At 41.6% G+C, this 17,862-nt stretch overlaps 1 protein-coding gene and 1 long non-coding RNA gene across 2 annotated transcripts in view; one reads left to right on the plus strand and one right to left on the minus strand.

Annotated features, from left to right (window-relative positions):
* The window catches only part of BBS10 (Bardet-Biedl syndrome 10), a 91,405-nt gene extending 75,057 nt beyond the window's left edge, over window positions 1-16,348 (plus strand). Inside the window, exon 4 of the transcript XR_015253476.1 lies at window positions 15,903-16,348. The gene's annotated coding sequence lies outside the window, so the exon portion shown is untranslated. The remainder of the gene's footprint in view (window positions 1-15,902) is intronic.
* On the minus strand, window positions 1,556-11,681 carry LOC147579033 (uncharacterized). Its single transcript, XR_015253482.1, has 2 exons — window positions 11,475-11,681; window positions 1,556-1,767 (listed from the first exon to the last, which is right to left on the minus strand). It is a non-coding gene; the product is annotated as an uncharacterized LOC147579033 (long non-coding RNA).
* Window positions 16,349-17,862: the final 1,514 nt, after the last annotated feature.

Genomic DNA, 17,862 nt, shown 5'->3' on the forward strand with positions numbered 1-17,862 from the left:
AAGATCAACTCTGCTCTAGGCTATAGAAGAAGCCCAAGTCCACCCTTTGTTTTTTCTTTTCTTCCTTGGGTTAGCTTGTTTGTTTGTTTTGCCACTGGCATGATCCTATTTGCCACCCCTAAACTTCTGGTGTTGTCCTAACATAATGGTGTCAAGGAGGCCATTTGGCCAACTAGTAGGGTTGTAGGACTTAGAGTTACCTTCTTTAGAAAAAGGAGACCCTGTACTTCCATATGGAGTATCGTCTTCACCAGGAAACAGGGTTAAGGAGAGGCCTGCAGTAAGAAACAAAGGGAAGTTTCCTGTAGTAGCATGCCTACTATGTATCTCCTTGCTGACATAACATGGCAATCTTTCAAGAGTCTCTAGGCTTCGGGTATGGCAAGTACTCGAAGGGTACTGACTTCTAGATTCTGACAGACTCAACTTTCCTTTTGTTCCCCCCAAATGAGGGAGTTGTGGCTGTTTCCTGCACTTGCTGTCTTTGTGTCACCTCACGGTGTCTCTAACACTTGTGTACCCAGTTTCTCATAATTACTTGTCTCTGTTGTTGCAATTTCTGTTTTCCTGACTGGACCCTGACAGATACAACTTGCTTTAAGATAAATTCGTTACTTATATTTCTGTCGGAGAATTGTGTTGTCCATAAATACTGAGGATACTTCAAGCTGCCAATTTGACTTTTCTATCTTCAATTGAGGCAAGAAGACTGATGGAAGAAAGCAGTTAAAATCATGAACAAATGTGGATTTTGAGATAATTTACAGATTTCAGTTACCATCCTATTTTCTTTTTGTCATCGTGTGTCAAGTGTTTCTTGTAAATAGCATTAAGCACAGTCTCTTTTTTTCTTGTCTTTTATTATTATTATTATTATTATTTTATTATTTTTTTTTTTTACTTATTTTTGAGACAAAGACAGACAGAGTGTGAGCAGGGGAGGGTCAGAGAGAGAGGGAGACACAGAATCTGAAGCAGGCTCCAGGCTCTGAGTTGTCAGCACAGAGCCCGACTGGGGGCTCGAACTCACAGACTGTGAGATCATGACCTGAGCCGAAGTCAGACGCTTAACCCACTGAGCCACCCACGTGCCCTAAAGGCAGTCTATTTTTTTTAAGCTCAGTCAGTGTCTGACTTTAATGGGGAATCAATCCATTCATAATTAGTGTAAAAACGGGCATACTTGATTTTAATTCTTTCAATTTTACTCTGATTTTTAAAAATGAACTTTGCCATTGTTTCCTCTATTCTTTTCCCTATTTCTTGGTTTGGTTACCCCAATTTTTATCCCTATGTCCCTGAATAATCAAATTTAACTATATGGCTAAATAAAAGTGTTTTGTATGTTTTATTTTTATTTTTGTTAATGTTTATTAATTTCTGAGAGGGGGGGGTTAAGGGGCAGATAGAGACGGAGGGCAGAGAGAGACGGGGGCAGATGATTCGAAGAAGGCTCTACATGGACAGCAGCGAGCCCGATGTGAGGCTTGAACTCACAAACTGTGAGATCATGAGCTGAGCCAAAGTTGGATGCTCAACCGACTAAACCAGCCAGGTGCCCCTTGTATGTTTTTAATTTGAAAAAGACCAGAGATTTAAAATGCCCTTTTTCTAATGATCATGCTTTCATTCACATGGTTTGCCAAGGAATCTTTTAGGGAAACTAGGGCAGCAGAAGAGATTCAGAAGTCATCCTGGGTGCTCTGGACTCCACAATGGCGAGATTGCTTTGGCTCTCCATTAGACATTCCAACACACAGGTTTTCTCTAAAATATAAAGAAAAGCAAATCAAAAGAGAAGACCTTGAAATAAAAAAAAAGTTCTGCTATGAAAACAGCTTATTAAGGAATTGATGTGAAAGTTGGTGAGTCCCTTTATGCTCTGACAAGCTTTGGTATGCTTTTCCTCTCCCAGAAAAGCACTACTTACACTGGCAAACTCCTGTGCATCCTTTTTTTAAAAAATAATTTTTTTAAGTTTATTTATTTATTTTGAGAGAGTGAGAGAGTGCTAGTAGGACAGGGGCAGAGAGAGAGAGAGAGAGAGAGAGAGAGAGAGAGAGAGAATTCATGCAGAGCCCAATTCGGGACTTGAATTCACAAACCACCAGATCATGACCTGAGTTGAAGTTGGATGCTTAACCTACGGAGTCACCCAGGTGCCCCTCCTATGCATCCTTTGAGGTGTGTCCAGAAGGTCTTTTCAGTAAATCTTTCCCTGACCACCCTCTCCAAACCTGCTTCCTTCTTTGTGCCCCCTCTACGCCTTATGCATGCCCCCATTACAGCCCTTATAGCATGGTTTTGCAATTATCATCCTCTGCTCTAAGCTATGTGCTGTTTGAGGGCAGAAACTTCTGTTCATTTAGCTTCGCATCTTCTCTAGTTACTGCCAATGCTTAATAAACACTTGTTGAGTAAATGATTAATTGTTTTGCCAACGGTAGTGGTTTATTAACAGCAACATATTTCTGTCATCTTTTATCTTTGCTTTTTTCCTGAAGCAACAGAAAAAAAAATAACTTCAGAATTAATGTTACCTCTAAGGAACACAAATAGTATTCTCACTAGTCCTATTAACGTGTTCCCCTTATTTTGGGAATTTAGGTTGAGGCCATCTGAACCCTTGTCTCTCTCTGTTCCTCAACAATATTTTGGCAGATTCCCGTGTGTGTGCGTATCAATGACTAACCATCTGAATTCAATTTGCAAGCTTCTTGCTCATGGGGCAAACATTGGCAATTAGCCTAACTGGTAGTCCTACTAGCTAAAATCACATCCAATAAGACTTCCTTAGGACGTATCCAGTTGGATACTTTCTTTTGGAATGCTTAAATGAACGCCCATCCTTTAATTTAAAATGATCTTTTTAATCTCCCCTTCCACAGATTAAGGCCTTTATTTAGCATGACAGCAACTGAATTCCCCAACTCTGCCAGACATGCAACTTGATTATGAGTTCAGTCAATACCTAAAATCAATGCAAAAAAAAGTAAAGTCGGAAGTTTCGAAATATAAATCCATTAAGGCCTGACATTTTCTCAAAATTTTAGTGAATAGCACACAGTCACTCTCTGCTCCAGCTGTAAAAATAACACTATGAATCTAAACTAAAATAAGTAACTTGGACCTCCTTTATAAGAAATTCATCATTTTAAAAAATGCAGAGAAACCATTGGGAAGCAATTTCCACAAATCCAAGGACTCCTCATTTAGAGTGAATACAATATACACAATAGAGTGTATACAGTGAACACTACCATGAAACTGGCTCAAACACAAGGTCTAACAGAACTGTTGTCACAAAGCACATTTGAAAGGGATTGCTAGCGATATGAATTCCTCAGGAAGGTTTTCAATCTCTTAAGTATTTATGCAGGCTGAAGATTGAAGGGGGATTCTAAGAGATCTGTGGCCACATTTCGCAGAGTAGAGGTTCATGGAGTCCACCAGGAAAAACAAACAAAACAAAACAAAACAAAACAAAACAAAAAACAAAACAAAACCCTAGAGGCCTCTTGCTTTCCTCCCTTGACAGGCTGACACCGTAAATTACCTGTACAACCTGCAGTTGTCTACTCTGTTAGTAGAAGGAAGAGTTCAGGTAGGTTGGGTCATGTTATTTCCCTCTCCTTCTGGGAAACTGTCAGACTGACTTTCCCAGCTCTCCCAGAACTCACATGTAGCCACAGGCCTGAGTGCTGTCAATGGGAAATTCCCAGCAGACACCGTCCAGGTGGCCTAAATTCAACTCAGTTCTGAAACTATTTACCTAGAAAATAGCATCAGCGGGCACCTGGGTGGCTCAGTCGGTTCAGCTTCTGACTCTTGATTTTGGCTTAGGTCATGATGCAGGGAGTCAGGCCCTGTGCTGACAGTGGGGATCCTGCTTAAGATTCTCTCTCTCACTCTTTCTTTGCCCCTCCCCAACTTGTGCGCTCATGCACACTCTCTCTCTCTCTCTCTCTCAAAATAAATACATAGACTTAAAAAAAAAAAAAAAAGAAAATAGCACCAGATCCCACAGGTTAAGGACACTGTTGTACAAGACTCCCCTCCACCCCCTTGAGAAGCCAATTTTTTTTTTTAATTTTTTTTTTAAACGTTTATTTATTTTTGGGACAGAGAGAGACAGAGCATGAACGGGGGAGGGGCAGAGAGAGAGGGACACACAGAATCGGAAACAGGCTCCAGGCTCCGAGCCATCAGCCCAGAGCCTGATGCGGGGCTCGAACTCACGGACCGCGAGATCGTGACCTGGCTGAAGTCGGACGCTTAACCGACTGCGCCACCCAGGCGCCCCTGAGAAGCCAATTTTAAGTGCAGGTTTGTAACTTGTGCTTCTGACCAAGTGGCTATAAATTGGCGGTTCCTACAACCCCCTGCTTAGGGTCGAGTGATTTGCTACAGCATCTCACAGAACTCAGGGAAACATTTGCCAGTTTATTATAAAAGGATATACTATAAAACAATACATGTGGGAAAAGGCTCAGAGCTCCCATGCTCTCTAAGCATACCACAATCCTCAAATTCCCATGAGTTCTGGGGCGCCTGGATGGTTCAGTCGATAAGCTTCCGACTTCAGCTCAGGCCATGATCTCATGGTTCGTGAGTTCGAGCCCCAGGTCCGCCTCTGTGCTGACAGCTGGGAGCCTGGAGCCCGCTTCAGATTCTGTGTCTCCCTCGCTCTCTGCCCCCCCCCCCCCCCACTCATGCTCTGTCTCTTTCAAAAATAAATAAATATCTAAACAAACAAATTTCCATGGGGTCATCCACCAGGAAGCTCTCCAAATCTACTCCTTTTGGTTTTTTATGAAAACTTCATTACATAAGCATGATTGATTAAATCAATGGCCATTGGTGATTAAGCTCAATCTCCAGCCCCTCTCTCCTCCTGGGAAATCAGGGGGTGAGATCAAAAGTTCCAGCCTTCTAAACACCTGGCTGTTTCCCTTGGCAACCAGCCCCCCTCCCAGGGTGCAATGCGGCTAGTCACCTCATTAACATAACAAAAGACAATTTGTTTCACTCTCAACACTTAGGAAATTCCAGGGGTTTGAGGAGCTCCAGGCCAAGAACAAGGATGAAGACCAAAAAATGTATTCTTACTGTAAGTCACAGTATCGCAGATTGGATCTAATGAATATTAAAAATAATATTTGCAAAGAGTTTTTAGTCACGTAAATGATTATTGCTAAGGGTAACAGAATATGCCATCTCAAAATATGAATGTAGGCGTTCAGGACATGCTACCTCATAATATGCTGCTTTGGCATTTTGAGTTGTAGACATTTGAAAAAGCAATAAATGCAAGGAGGGCTGTCTCTGAACTGCTCCTATCTGCCTCAAGACAGAGCAACAAAAGGACCTCAGTTATAGATCCCTCCCCAGGAGTTTCATCAACCAGGAATCACTGACACCACATCCAAACTTGACCACAAATTATCATATCTTCCATCTATTTTTTTCTAAGAACCCATTCATCTTCCCTAAAAATCACTTACTGTCCCCTATGAGGCCTATACCCTTCCTCCCCTCCCCAATTAATATGGTATTTAAGCCTGAACTCTGAGCCACCTCTGAGTTACTCATTTTTCCCTGGTCATCTCCCATGCATACATGAGGTATACACGTTAATAAACTTCTTTTATTACAGAGGTCTTTGCTAAGAACTTTGAGGGTAGAGGGAAGATTAATTTCCCCCCTCCCTACAATTATTAGAAAGATATGTAAAAAGAATAGGACACAAAATTGTTTTTTTCCAAAACATCTCCAATGCATTTTTGGAAAGTAGGAAAAAATATGCCCAAATGTTAAAGTCAAAAATTGAAAGACGGGAGTCTGGGTGGCTCAATTGGTTAGGCCTCTGACCTTAGCTCTGCTCATGATCTCATGATTTATGGGTTTGAGCCCCATGTCAGGCTCTGTGCTGACAGCTTGGAGCCTGGAGCCTGCTTCAGATTCTGTGTCTCCCTTTGTCTCTTGCCCCTCCCGTGCTCATGCTCTGTATCTCTCTCTCTCTCAAAAATAAATAAACATTAAAAATTTTTTTAATTGAAAGAATAATTCATTGGAAATCCATATCCCTTCACTTATATCCAACACTACCCATATGTTGGAGGGCCCCCTATTTTCTCCTCTAGCCTTGGCCTTACTCAAGGGATGAGAGGTAATCTGAGCCAAGAGGTATGCCCATCTGGAGCTCATCTCCTGCCACAACCCCTCACTTTTATTCCATGCTTCAGGTGTCCTAGAGCCTGGAATTCCTATTACTTTCATCTTTTTTGGGGTCCATTTTCCTGAGGGTAGACCATCTCCACTGTGCATAGCCCTTGGCCCAATGGTGGCCAAGAAACATCTGTTTCTGAGAGTGGGGAGCTGCATGATATGGATGTGAAGGTGAGGAAAGTAATTTCCCTAAGTTCTTGGATGGACACCTATAGCCAAAGATAGGTTAGTAAGAGAAAAACTAACAGAGAAGTTTATTAATATGTATACCTCTTGTATGGATGGGAGATACCTAGGGAAAGATCAGTAACTTAAAGGTTTAGTTAGAACCTCAGTTCATACAGTATCTTAGCAAAGGAACAACACATTTCTGTAGAAGTCACAGACAAAGGAAATAGACTTTGAGTCTCTAAGGGCAGCAAATAATGAGCACACAGATATATAGGAAACTAATGGTAGATAAAAGCTGGATAGTAAGGTTTGTTATATAGATTCTTCCAGTACCATTTCCACGCTGATAGGATCTAAAGTTATCTCTAGTGATTAACTTTGGTCCTTCTTGATAGAGAGGGGAAGAGAGATATCCTTGAAAATTTATGTCCTTGTTTTGGGCAAATAGAGGGAGGGCAGCAAGCTTTTCTTATATCTGCATCTTCTCAGTTGTCTTCAGCTCCAAATAATCTTCTGCCAAAGGGGCATGTTTTGGGGTTTCACATTCTGCTACCCCACGGGTGGTGCTTGAATTCATGAACTGAGGTGTCCACACAGGTGTGCATAGAGCCCCTTATGGTGCAGGATGGACTTAGGAATGGGTGAGAAATGGTTGCAGGCCAGGAGACCAGGGCTGGCTTTCCTTGAATTGCTATGTTTTAACATAAAACTTACAGATGTTTGTGAATTCTAAATTTGAACTTGGTTTCCAGATCATTATGAAGATGCATTGGTCAAAGTATAGAATGTATTTTATTATTTTATGAGTTTGCTTTATAACTTTAAATATTTAGGCATGGTATATGAGTCTCCATTTGTACTTTTGACCCAGACCCTTCAGGGTTAGGAACAGTCTTGCTTAAATATACCAATTATCAACACTTTGCCATATTGGCTTGTTTTATCTGTCTATCTGTCTATCTATCTATCTATCTATCATCTATCATCTATCTATCTATATCAATGGGCCTTATTTTTTAATGCTGAAGCATTTGAAAGTATGCTGCAGATATCATGGCACTTTCTCTCTGAATACTTTACCATGTGTTTCTTAAGAACAAGGATATTCTCCCATATAACCACAATATATCACACCAAAGAAGTTTAATGTTGATGTAATAAAATTATCTAATAAATGTGGCCTATATTCAAATTTTCTCCATTGTCTTAATGCCCTGTCAAAGATTTTTTGTCTTTTTTTTCTAATCTAGGATCCAATCAAGGATCACTCATAATATTTGTTTTTCATGTTGTATGGTAATGACAAAAAGACCAAGAAAGGCTTTCTCTTAAATGGAGGTCAAATTAGGTTGCTCGGCAAAATTGGTGGAAATGTTAAAACACTAACCACATTTTTGGAAATAGAACACAAAGTCTTCAAGATTTAAAGGGAGTGAAGGGAGAATAAATGCAACAGACTTTGAGCTTTAATTTCAGTTTTTTTCTGAGGCTGTTATTCCTAAATGATATGCACCTGCTTTTTCTTCTGTGGGCTTCTACTGTGATTTTATATTTGTCCTAAATTTTCAGAGGAATAAATGCAGTGTTAGATGAAGGAACGTTTTCATTATTATCCTAGAAAGAGAATGTGTGTGTGAGTGGGGGAGAGGGGCAGAGGGGAAGAGAGAGAGAGAAAGAGAGAATTTCAAGCAGGCTCCATACTCAGCCTGGAGCCTGACACAGGGCTTGATCCCATGACCCTGGGATCATGACCTGAGCCGAAATCAAGAGTCAAATGCTCAACTGACTGAGCCACCCAGGTGCCTCTAGATGAAGAAATTTTTTTTTAAATTTTTTTTTTAACGTTTATTTATTTTTGGGACAGAGAGAGACAGAGCATGAACGGGGGAGGGGCAGAGGAGAGGGAGACACAGAATCGGAAACAGGCTCCAGGCTCTGAGCCATCAGCCCAGAGCCCGACGCAGGGCTCGAACTCCCGGACCGCGAGATCGTGACCTGGCTGAAGTCGGACGCTTAACCGACTGCGCCACCCAGGGGCCCCGAAGAAATTTTTAAAGTAAATAAAACCTTAAGCAAGTTGTATTCACATGTTTTTGATAAACAAATTTGCACTTTGCACATTTGCAAATCCTTCAGTGCTAAACACTGATTTTCTCACCCCTTTCTTGGCCAGACTTTTTCTGTGTCCTCATGTACAGCAGGAAGACATTGATGTTTGTGAAAACTTAGCCATTTTATGATAACTCACTCGTTTTTGTGGCCATAAAATAATGTTATAAGCATCTATCTCATAAGATTTCATTTAAGAATAAAAATGTTCTTAACAAGAAACACATTAAACAGACAAACATTAGGTATTAGAGATCAATACCCCTACGTAATCATTTGGGGTGTCCAACACAAGAACACAAGACTCTTGAACACAAGAGTTCATTGGAAAACTGACATTTTAAAAGTATTTATGAGTGCAAGAAAATAAGCAAAGAATTAAAAAGGACTTTTCAAACAAAATCTTGTTTCCTTATAGATTATGAACTTCAAATGATTTGCTTCATTTTAAAGGTGTAAATAGTTGAAGATCAGAAAAATAATATTGTCTATGCAGTGTGTTGTGTATATAAATTTTTTTTTATTTATTTATTACACAACATTCTACATAGACAAATCTTCATGCATCTAAGTCAATGCTATTGAAAGTGTGATGCATGGGTAGGTGCCAAATAGCACATTATTTGTAACCAGTTTTGAAATAAATTTCGAGTCCCGCGATGGAAGTGCTCCTTCCCTGGGTGCCACATCAGTGAACTGAAATTTAGATAACTCTCATGTCCCTGTGAATGCTCGGCTTCACCAGAAACAGACTATCCAGGCAGCCAGTCCCCAAATGCCCCGCCAATTTAGGACTCCTCCTTATTTCCTTGTTCCTTCTCACCCCAAGCAAAGTTGACTATGTAGCCCCAGCCAATCTGATATTTTCTCTTTCTCTCTTCCTTGTTCTTTATTCTTTGTCCTGTAAAAGCTTTCAGTCTTTCTCTCTCCCCATTTAACAATTCTCTGAATGGAGGCTATCTGCTTCATGAGGTGTTATCACCTGGTTTGTCTTCTTTAATCATTTTTTAACAAGTCCATGAGGAAACAAGTAATAAATTGAACGGAAGCATTTAGAAACTTTCAAAGCAGTATGTCAGGGTACCTTTGTACAATCCAAGAAAAGAAAACCTGGCTTGTATTTTGTATATCTTTTTATTCCATCTTTCTACTTCTTGTTGTTGTTGTTGTATTTTTAAAAAAAAATTTTTTTTCAACGTTTTTTATTTATTTTTGGGACAGAGAGAGACAGAGCATGAACGGGGGAGGGGCAGAGAGAGAGGGAGACACAGAATCAGAAACAGGCTCCAGGCTCCGAGCCATCAGCCCAGAGCCGATGCGGGGATCGAACTCACGGACCGCGAGATCGTGACCTGGCTGAAGTCGGACGCTTAACCGACTGCGCCACCCAGGCGCCCCTGTATTTTTATATAAGTATGAGTTCATGATGGATTGGGAAAAGAAAAACTGGTTCTTCACCTCAGATAATTTGAGAAGCACTTCTGAACATGGTATTTGGCAGGAGTGTGAAGTGTGTGTGTGTGTGTGTGTGTGTGTGTGTGTTTATAGGGTTGAAAGAAAAGAGAGGTGAAGTGGAAAGTCATTAGATCAAATGCAATATCATTTGCAGAAGAGGTTTATATTAAATAATAAGAGACTATATATATTTCCAAATACGATGTAAACAAAGGAGTTCAGAACAAGACTGCTCCTCCTTAACATGCCACTCTCACAGGAGGATTACTTTGACCTGAAGGCAATCAAGACCCAGAAGACTCATGAGAAGCTTGTAACCTCCCCCTTAAATGCCTAAAAGAAATGTAATTTTTTCATTTGTGGGGGAAATATGCAATTATAAAGGAAATTTACATTGGAAAGGGGGCCTCTACCAAGAAGAGAGCTACTGCCAGAGATAAACCATTTTTACTTAAAAACTGATCTGCATAACCTTGATTTGCCAAACATTTCCTCCTCTCCCCTCCCTATAAATTGCTTTCCCTCCTCTGAAACCTTTTCCTTAGCTCAGGATGTTTTATAAACCTCAATTGCCTGGTTGCCTTTTGGGTCTCCTGCACATGTACGCAATTAGATTTGTTTTTCTCCTGTTAATCTGTCTTATGTCATTTTAATGATTGGACCAGCCACAGAATCTAGAAGGGTACAATAAAAATTCCTCCCCTACACAAATTCATAAACCAAATGGGTTAGCTAATCTTCTATTATTATTGGAAAACATTTTTAGGGAATAAATGAAAGAACAAAAGATGTGCCAGGTCACAGTACTTGAACATTTTTAGTGTTTGTTTCCTCTCTCTCTCTCTCTCTCTCTCTCTCTCTCTCTCTCATTTACTTGCTCTCTCTCCATTTGTTTATCCTTTACAGTGTCCACACTATCCGATAATGGCTTTCCATGTTACCAACGTAGGGGAGAGTAAAATAATTTTCCCTCTGCCCTTCTAAGTTCTCAGCTGGAGCCCTATAAAACAAGATTAATAAGAGAAAAACAAACAGAAGTTTATAATGTATACCTACTGTATACAAGGGAAGTATTCAGAAAACTGAGTAACTCTCAGAGGTGATATACCATTCAGGCTTAAATACCAGCCTTAGCTAAAGACAAAAGACAGAAGGGTGTGGGGGAAGTCAGTTACGGGGAGATGGGCAGCACAAGTCTGGTAAACAAGAGTAAGATTTGCCATGAAGATTTAAGTCAGGGACTTCTGCATTGATAAGAGTTTCTTGTGGTTTGGTCATCCTTCTCTTCCTGGTACAGTGAGGGAGATACCCTTCCAAATAGAGATTTCTTTATAAATATCCATTTCTCTTACAAAAGGGTAACTTCTACTCGGTTTTCAGAGCTTCTCCTGTGTCTGCTCCTTCTCAAAATACTCCTTATGCCAAAGAGGTATCATTGGGATGGCATATTCTGCCACCAATCAGTGTCAATATCCACATTCCCTTCAGATTTGCCTCAACAGCTCACTCACATTCCTCCAAATGGTCCTTTTTCTTTCACTTGCCTCTGCTCTTCCTTTCTCCACCATAACAGTTCCTGAAATCCTATTTTCTCCGAATGCTTTCTTTCCATTAACCTCATCCCACACAGATCACTTCATTAGATGATCTCAATGTCTAGATGTATTTTCTATAATTTTGCATTTTATGCAATAGTTTGTCATTGTTCTCAAGCTCGCCTCCTGTTGGCTACCCACCCTATGACATCATCCCTTTGGATTCTAAATTCCTGCACAATAGGAGTAGCTACTTTGGTGTCAGAGCTGCACTGCCCAAGCCAGTAGCTATTAAAGTTCAAATATTTAGGTTTTTTTTTTTTAAATTAACATTAAATTAAAATAGGTTAACATTAGGTAAAATTAAAAATTTATTTCCTCGGTTTTATTGCATGGATTTCAAATGTTCATTGCCTACATGTGGTTAGTTGCTATTATATTGGAAACCGGGGTGCCTGGGTGGCTCAGTCGGTTGAGTGTCCGACTTTAGCTCAGGTCATGATCTCCCAGTTTGTGGGTTCGAGCCCCGCATCGGGCTCTGTGCTGACAGCTCTGAACCTGGATCCTGCTTTGGATTCTCTCTCTCTCTCTCTCTCTCTCTCTCTCTCTCGCTGCTCCTCCCCTGCTCGTGCTCTGTCTCTCAAAAATGAAACTGAACCTTTGAAAATGCTTAAAAGCATAAAGTTGAACCAAAATCAAAATGGCTGCACTAATACTTTAGCCAAACTCGATTTTAAAGTAATCTTTTTCCTCTCTTCTGCAAACCTCCCCTCCTCCCTTCTTAGCCTTTTGTTTCCGGAACCCGGTACCACCCTAAAGACATGATGAACAAAGCTGGCAGTGCCTACACAATTCCTGTCAAAACTGGCTAGATCCTGTATTTCCTTATCTTTAAAAAGTTTTTAAATGTTTATTCATTTTTGAGAGAGAGAGAGTGTGAGTGGGGGAGGAGCAGAGAGAGAGGGAGACACAGAATCCAAAGCAGGCTCCAGGCTCTGAGCTGTCAGCACAGAACCTGACAGGGGCCTTGAACTCACGAACTGTGAGTGAGATCATGACCTGAGCTGACGTTGGATGCTCAACCAACTGAGCCACCCGGGGGCCCGTAGATCCTGTATTTCCTTACAAAACCTCCCACCCCTTTCCTCCCGGCAGGCTTGCAGTTTCTGAAGGCCTTAGCCCACTACACCCTCCTTTGCCCGCAAAGCAATAAAGCTATTATTCCTCTTTATCCCACATTCTGTCTTCACATTATATTTTGTCTCCATGATTTTTAATAACACGTTTAGAATATTTTCATCATTGCAGAAAGTTCTACTGGACAGGAATTCTCTCATATTTCCCATAACACCTATCATAGCTCACTGTTTACAGAAGATAGTCGAGGAGGAGTTAAGATGGCAGAATAGTAGGGGGACCCTATGCTTTCCTTGTCCCTTGAACACAGCTAGATAAATATCAAATCATCCTGAACACCCAAGAAATTAATATGAGGACTGAAAGAACAAGTTGCACACCTAGAGGGAGAAAAGTGGCTACATCATGGAGGGAGATACTACAGAGAGTTGATTTGAGGGAGAGAAAAGAATTGAGGGTGCTGCGGGGTGGGGAGGCTGATCAGGGAAAGAGGAAAGAGGGAGAAAGGGAGAGAGACAAAGACAGAAGGCAGCATGCAGGAGATTGCACAAGAAAAACTCTTCCTCAAAACCACTGACTGGGAAAAGGAGAGAAACTGATTGTGGCAAGTTTTTACAAGCAGGGGAGCTCGAAGTCTGAAGTTTTAGAAGTCATGCCATCACCAGGGTCATGCCGGTGGCCTTAGCGGTGTTCTTGTGGGGAAGGAGAGCAGAGGCCCTGGAATGGACAGCATGGTCTGAGGATCTCCTGGGTCTCACCGGGAGAAACCGTTCCCCTTCTTGGAATGCGTTTGGGAGAGATGGCACTACCTTTCAGGGGACAGAAGAGACAGGGGGTCACTGAGCGGCCTGTTAATTAGCATAGCAGTAGGGGCACCTGCTGAGAGAGCAGCTAACCTAGAAGCCAACTCTTGGCTGCATTTTACCACAAACTCCAAGCCTCTGCACAGTCGTGGGACGGATTTTCTGGGATGAACTGGCACTAGCCACAGCACCGCGATACCCTCCCCCAGAGGATCAGCGTGGGTCTGCACTGCTCTGAGTCCCTAAAATTTGGAGGTTTTGAAACCTAGCTGCGTGACTGAGATGAAACACAGGAGTACTGGCCGCAAGGCAGGCAGACGATTCAGACACAGGGTGAAAGCAGGATTCTGACAAGAGGGGAGATTGTTCACTCATCTATGAGGGCTTTCTGAATAGCAGGGGGCACAAACTCCCCGCTTCCGAGAGCGGGGCAATGCCATTTTTCCTGCCTCCCAGCAGCAGGGATAGACTTCAGTGAACAACACAGCGCCTCCCAGTGGAGGCTGGAGCCACATACACCAAGCTCTGCCCCACTGCTCACTGCAGGTGCATCTTTACCTAGGGCAGGTCTGGCTGAGAACCCAAGCAGCAGGCCTCTTCCCCAGAAAACCAGCACAAACCCCAACATGTACCAAGACTACTGATCATAGAGCTCTGCAAAGCTTCAGCTCTCGTGGAAATAGGATCAGGCTCATTTTAACAAGCAGACTAAAGTACACCTAGTTAAAATGCCACACACTGGAAAGGTCCAAACGCTCCCCACTGCAGGCAAGGAGAAACTCTGCAGAGGACCGATCTGAGGGAAAGAGCAACCAAAACACAATAGCGGAGTGCACGCTCTGAAATACTTCCTGAAGCACGAGGCCCTGGATAGTATAGGACCTCTTCTTAATACAGCCATTACTCTCAGGACCAGGAAATATAACAGGATTTCCCAACACACACACACACACACACACACACACACACACACACACATACAAATAGTGACCTAAACAAAGTGCCAAAATGGAGGAATTCACCCCAAAATAAAGAACATGAAGAGGTCACAGCCAGGGACCTAACCAAAACAGATATAAGTAATTATGCCTGAACCAGAATTTAAAACAACAATCATAAGGAGACTGACTGGGCTTGAGAAAGCATAGAAGACACCAGAGAATCCCTTACTGCAGAAATAAAAGAACTAAAAACTAGTCAGGCTAGAAAAAAATGCTATAACTGAGATTCAAAACCAACAGGATGTAGTGACAGTGAGGATGTACGACTCAGAGGAATGAATAAGTGATATAGAATATAAAAATATGGAAAGTAATGAAGCTGAAAAGAGTAGGGAAAGAAAAGTATTAGATCATGAATGTAGACTTAGGGAACTCAGTAACTCCATAAAGCATAATAACATTTGTAGCATAGGAGTCCCAGAAAGGGGAAAGAGGGCAGAAAAGTTTTAAATGAGCACATTATAGCAGAAAACTTCCCTAATCTGGGGAAGGAAACAGACATTGAAATCCAGGAGGCACAGAGAACTCCCACCAAATTTAACAAAAGCTGGCCCACAGCAAGAATATATCATAGTAAAAATTTTAAAATATACAGATAAGGAAAGAATCCTGAAAGCAACAAGGGAAAATAAATTCCTAATCTACAAGGGAAGACAAGTCAGGTTTGCAGCAGATCTCTCCCCAGAAACCTGGCAGGCCAGATGGGAGTGGCATGGTATACTCAACATGCCCGAAGTGGAAAAAATATGCAGCCAAGAATACTTTAGCCATCAAGGCTGTCATTCAGAATAGAAAGAGAGATAAAGAGCCTGTCAGACAAACAAAAACTAAGGGAGTTCATGACCACTAAACCAGCCCTGTGAGAAATATTAAAGGGGACATTTTGAGTGGGAAAGAAAGACCAAAAGCAACAAAGACTAGAAAGGAACAGAGAAAATCTCCAGAATCGGCAACTTCACAGAATACAAATTAAAAATTAAAATAAAAAAAAGATTATCAACAAATGAATATGTAACAAATAATATAGCATAGCAAATAACATAGTATTACTAATAAGATTATTATGACCAAGATCAAGAAAAATCACATGTATAATATATCATAAAAGACTTTGAGGGGTTGGAATGGAAAAAGATAAGATATTATGAGATTAAAAAAAAAACACCAATAATAAAAATAAAAGAGAATACCTGCCCTATTTATTTTCACAATTGTGTGTGTCTGTGTGTGTTTGTGCATGCACACGCACAGGAGATCCTTATAAGAATAAAATGAGAGGCTCCATAAATTATAAAGCCTTAGACAAGTATGAGGGATTTTTAGCAGAAATTCAACAACATGAACAACAATTTGGCGATTATTCCTGGTCATAAGACAAAAGGAGACAGGATGATGATGCGAAATTGTTTGAGATGCAGTGGACTGTTTCATTCATTATTTTTTCTTACTATATTTTATCCTAGCATTTGCATATTCAGCCTCTCCTGAGGAGCTGAACACACAGGAAACACTGAGAAATGTTGCTGCTTTCAGAAGCATCAAGATGTAACTCCAAACAAAAGCTTTGTGCCCTGCAACTAGCTGTCCTTCTTCATCTGGTGAGCAGCATTCGTGGGTTCTCAATCCCATCTCTAGAAAACTAGTTGTCCCAGGTAGAGAAGCCACAAACTCTCCAGGACCTCCAGGACCTCTGTCTCCAGGGACTCGGAGTCAATGGCTGCCCTCCAGCACTGACACTGGACTGTCACTCGCTTTTTCTCCATTCCTTTTTCTTTTAAATCGAGTGCAGGGGTCAAAAGGAACGGCTTCTGGGAGGATAGACAGAACAGTTTCGCTCAACACAATGTAAAGGTTTTACAGGAAATATTTGCTGTTTCATGTATAATTGAATAAAAACGTAACGAATGTCTTTATTAGTGTAACTATAAGCAGCATAGAAAGACTTTCAGAGTTGGAAGAAGCGTGAAGATCCCTGTAGCTCCACAGATGAGCAAAGTCCTGTTGATAAACGGCCACCCAGTCTCTGCTTAGGAAGTACATGTATATTAGAGAGTGTCCTAGCAGGAAATAGAGGGTGCACTCCCACTGGGTAGGCAGAAAGTGGCTGTTCACTAGATTGCGGGCAGGCTTTACGGAAACCAGAAAGGAATAGTGCAGGACTTTAAGACCAGTGGCGTCAGGCAGTCGCCTATCTTCCCTGTGCCTGAAGGGGCATTGGGAGTGGGAGGCAGCGGTCCTGGAACTCCGAGAGGGTAGCTGTGTCAGTGCACGGGGCCGCTATAACAAAATACAATAGATGGGGCGGCTTGAACAGCAGACATTTATTTCTCACTGTTCTGGAGGCTGGGAAGGCCCAGCTCGAGGTGCTGGCAGATCTGGTTCCTGGTGAGAGTTGGCTCTCTGGCTTGCAGACAGCAGCTTTCTTCCCACATATCCTCACATGGCAGAGAAAGAGCAAACTCTGGTGTGTCTTTTTCTTCCTATAAAAAAGCTAATCTCATCGCGGGGGGGGGGGGGGGGTTACCTTCATGATCTCGTCTAAACCTAACCACCTCCCAAAGGTCCTACTTCCAAATATCATCACTTTGGGGGTTAGGGCTTTAACATATGAACTTGGGGGCGGGGGGACATAAACATTCAGTCCACATCAGTAACAATGGAGAGGGCTGCCTGATAAGAGCTATCACCTTCCATAGAGGGATGAAGACAATTCAAGGCAATATGACATAGAGAGCCAGGGGAGTAAGTACCCTGATCGCACTCTCCACCAGTCCTACCACTGGCCAAACCCAATAAGAAGCAGTAGGACAAGGTGGCTGGTGGTGGTAGTTCATATCAGTCAGCCTCTTTTGGCACAGGGCAGGGGAGATAATGATCTGGAGAGGCAAGTAGAAAATACCCAGCCAGCCTCCCAGACCCTTTTTCCCCTGGATTGACTAAATGTGAGAATGCGTGTAAGGCTCTTAGCCTAGAGCCCACTGTGTTTTGGAAGCTCAATAAATGCAATATGCTGGGTATACATTTTATAGTCCCAGCCCCTGTTACTCAGGTGTACACATATTCAGCTTCTAAAAAACTGCTTGAAAACTGAGTTTGGATCTCAAGTCCCCAATTTCTGTTGAGTAGATTGCAGAAAACATAATCTTACCAAATCATTATAATTCATTTTCTTTAGATATAACTCATCTTCTTTTGATAAATTGCCACAGTCATTGTTTTCTCTTCTACTTTCTTCTCCCTTTCTCCCCTTCTCTCTAGGCCTGATCTAAATTTCTTGAAGGGTCTTATGAATTATCTAGGCATTGGTCCTATATGATTCACTCTCGTCCTCTGTCCTCTCCTATAATATTATCACCTATTCTTTCCAGCTCTAAGGTTTGTGATGTCACTATATGCTGAGTCTTCCAGGTTGCATCCTTAATA

Source organism: Puma concolor, chromosome B4 (assembly GCF_028749965.1).
Source record: "Puma concolor isolate L17-30 chromosome B4, mPumCon1.1.hap2, whole genome shotgun sequence".
NCBI lineage: Eukaryota > Metazoa > Chordata > Mammalia > Carnivora > Felidae > Puma > Puma concolor.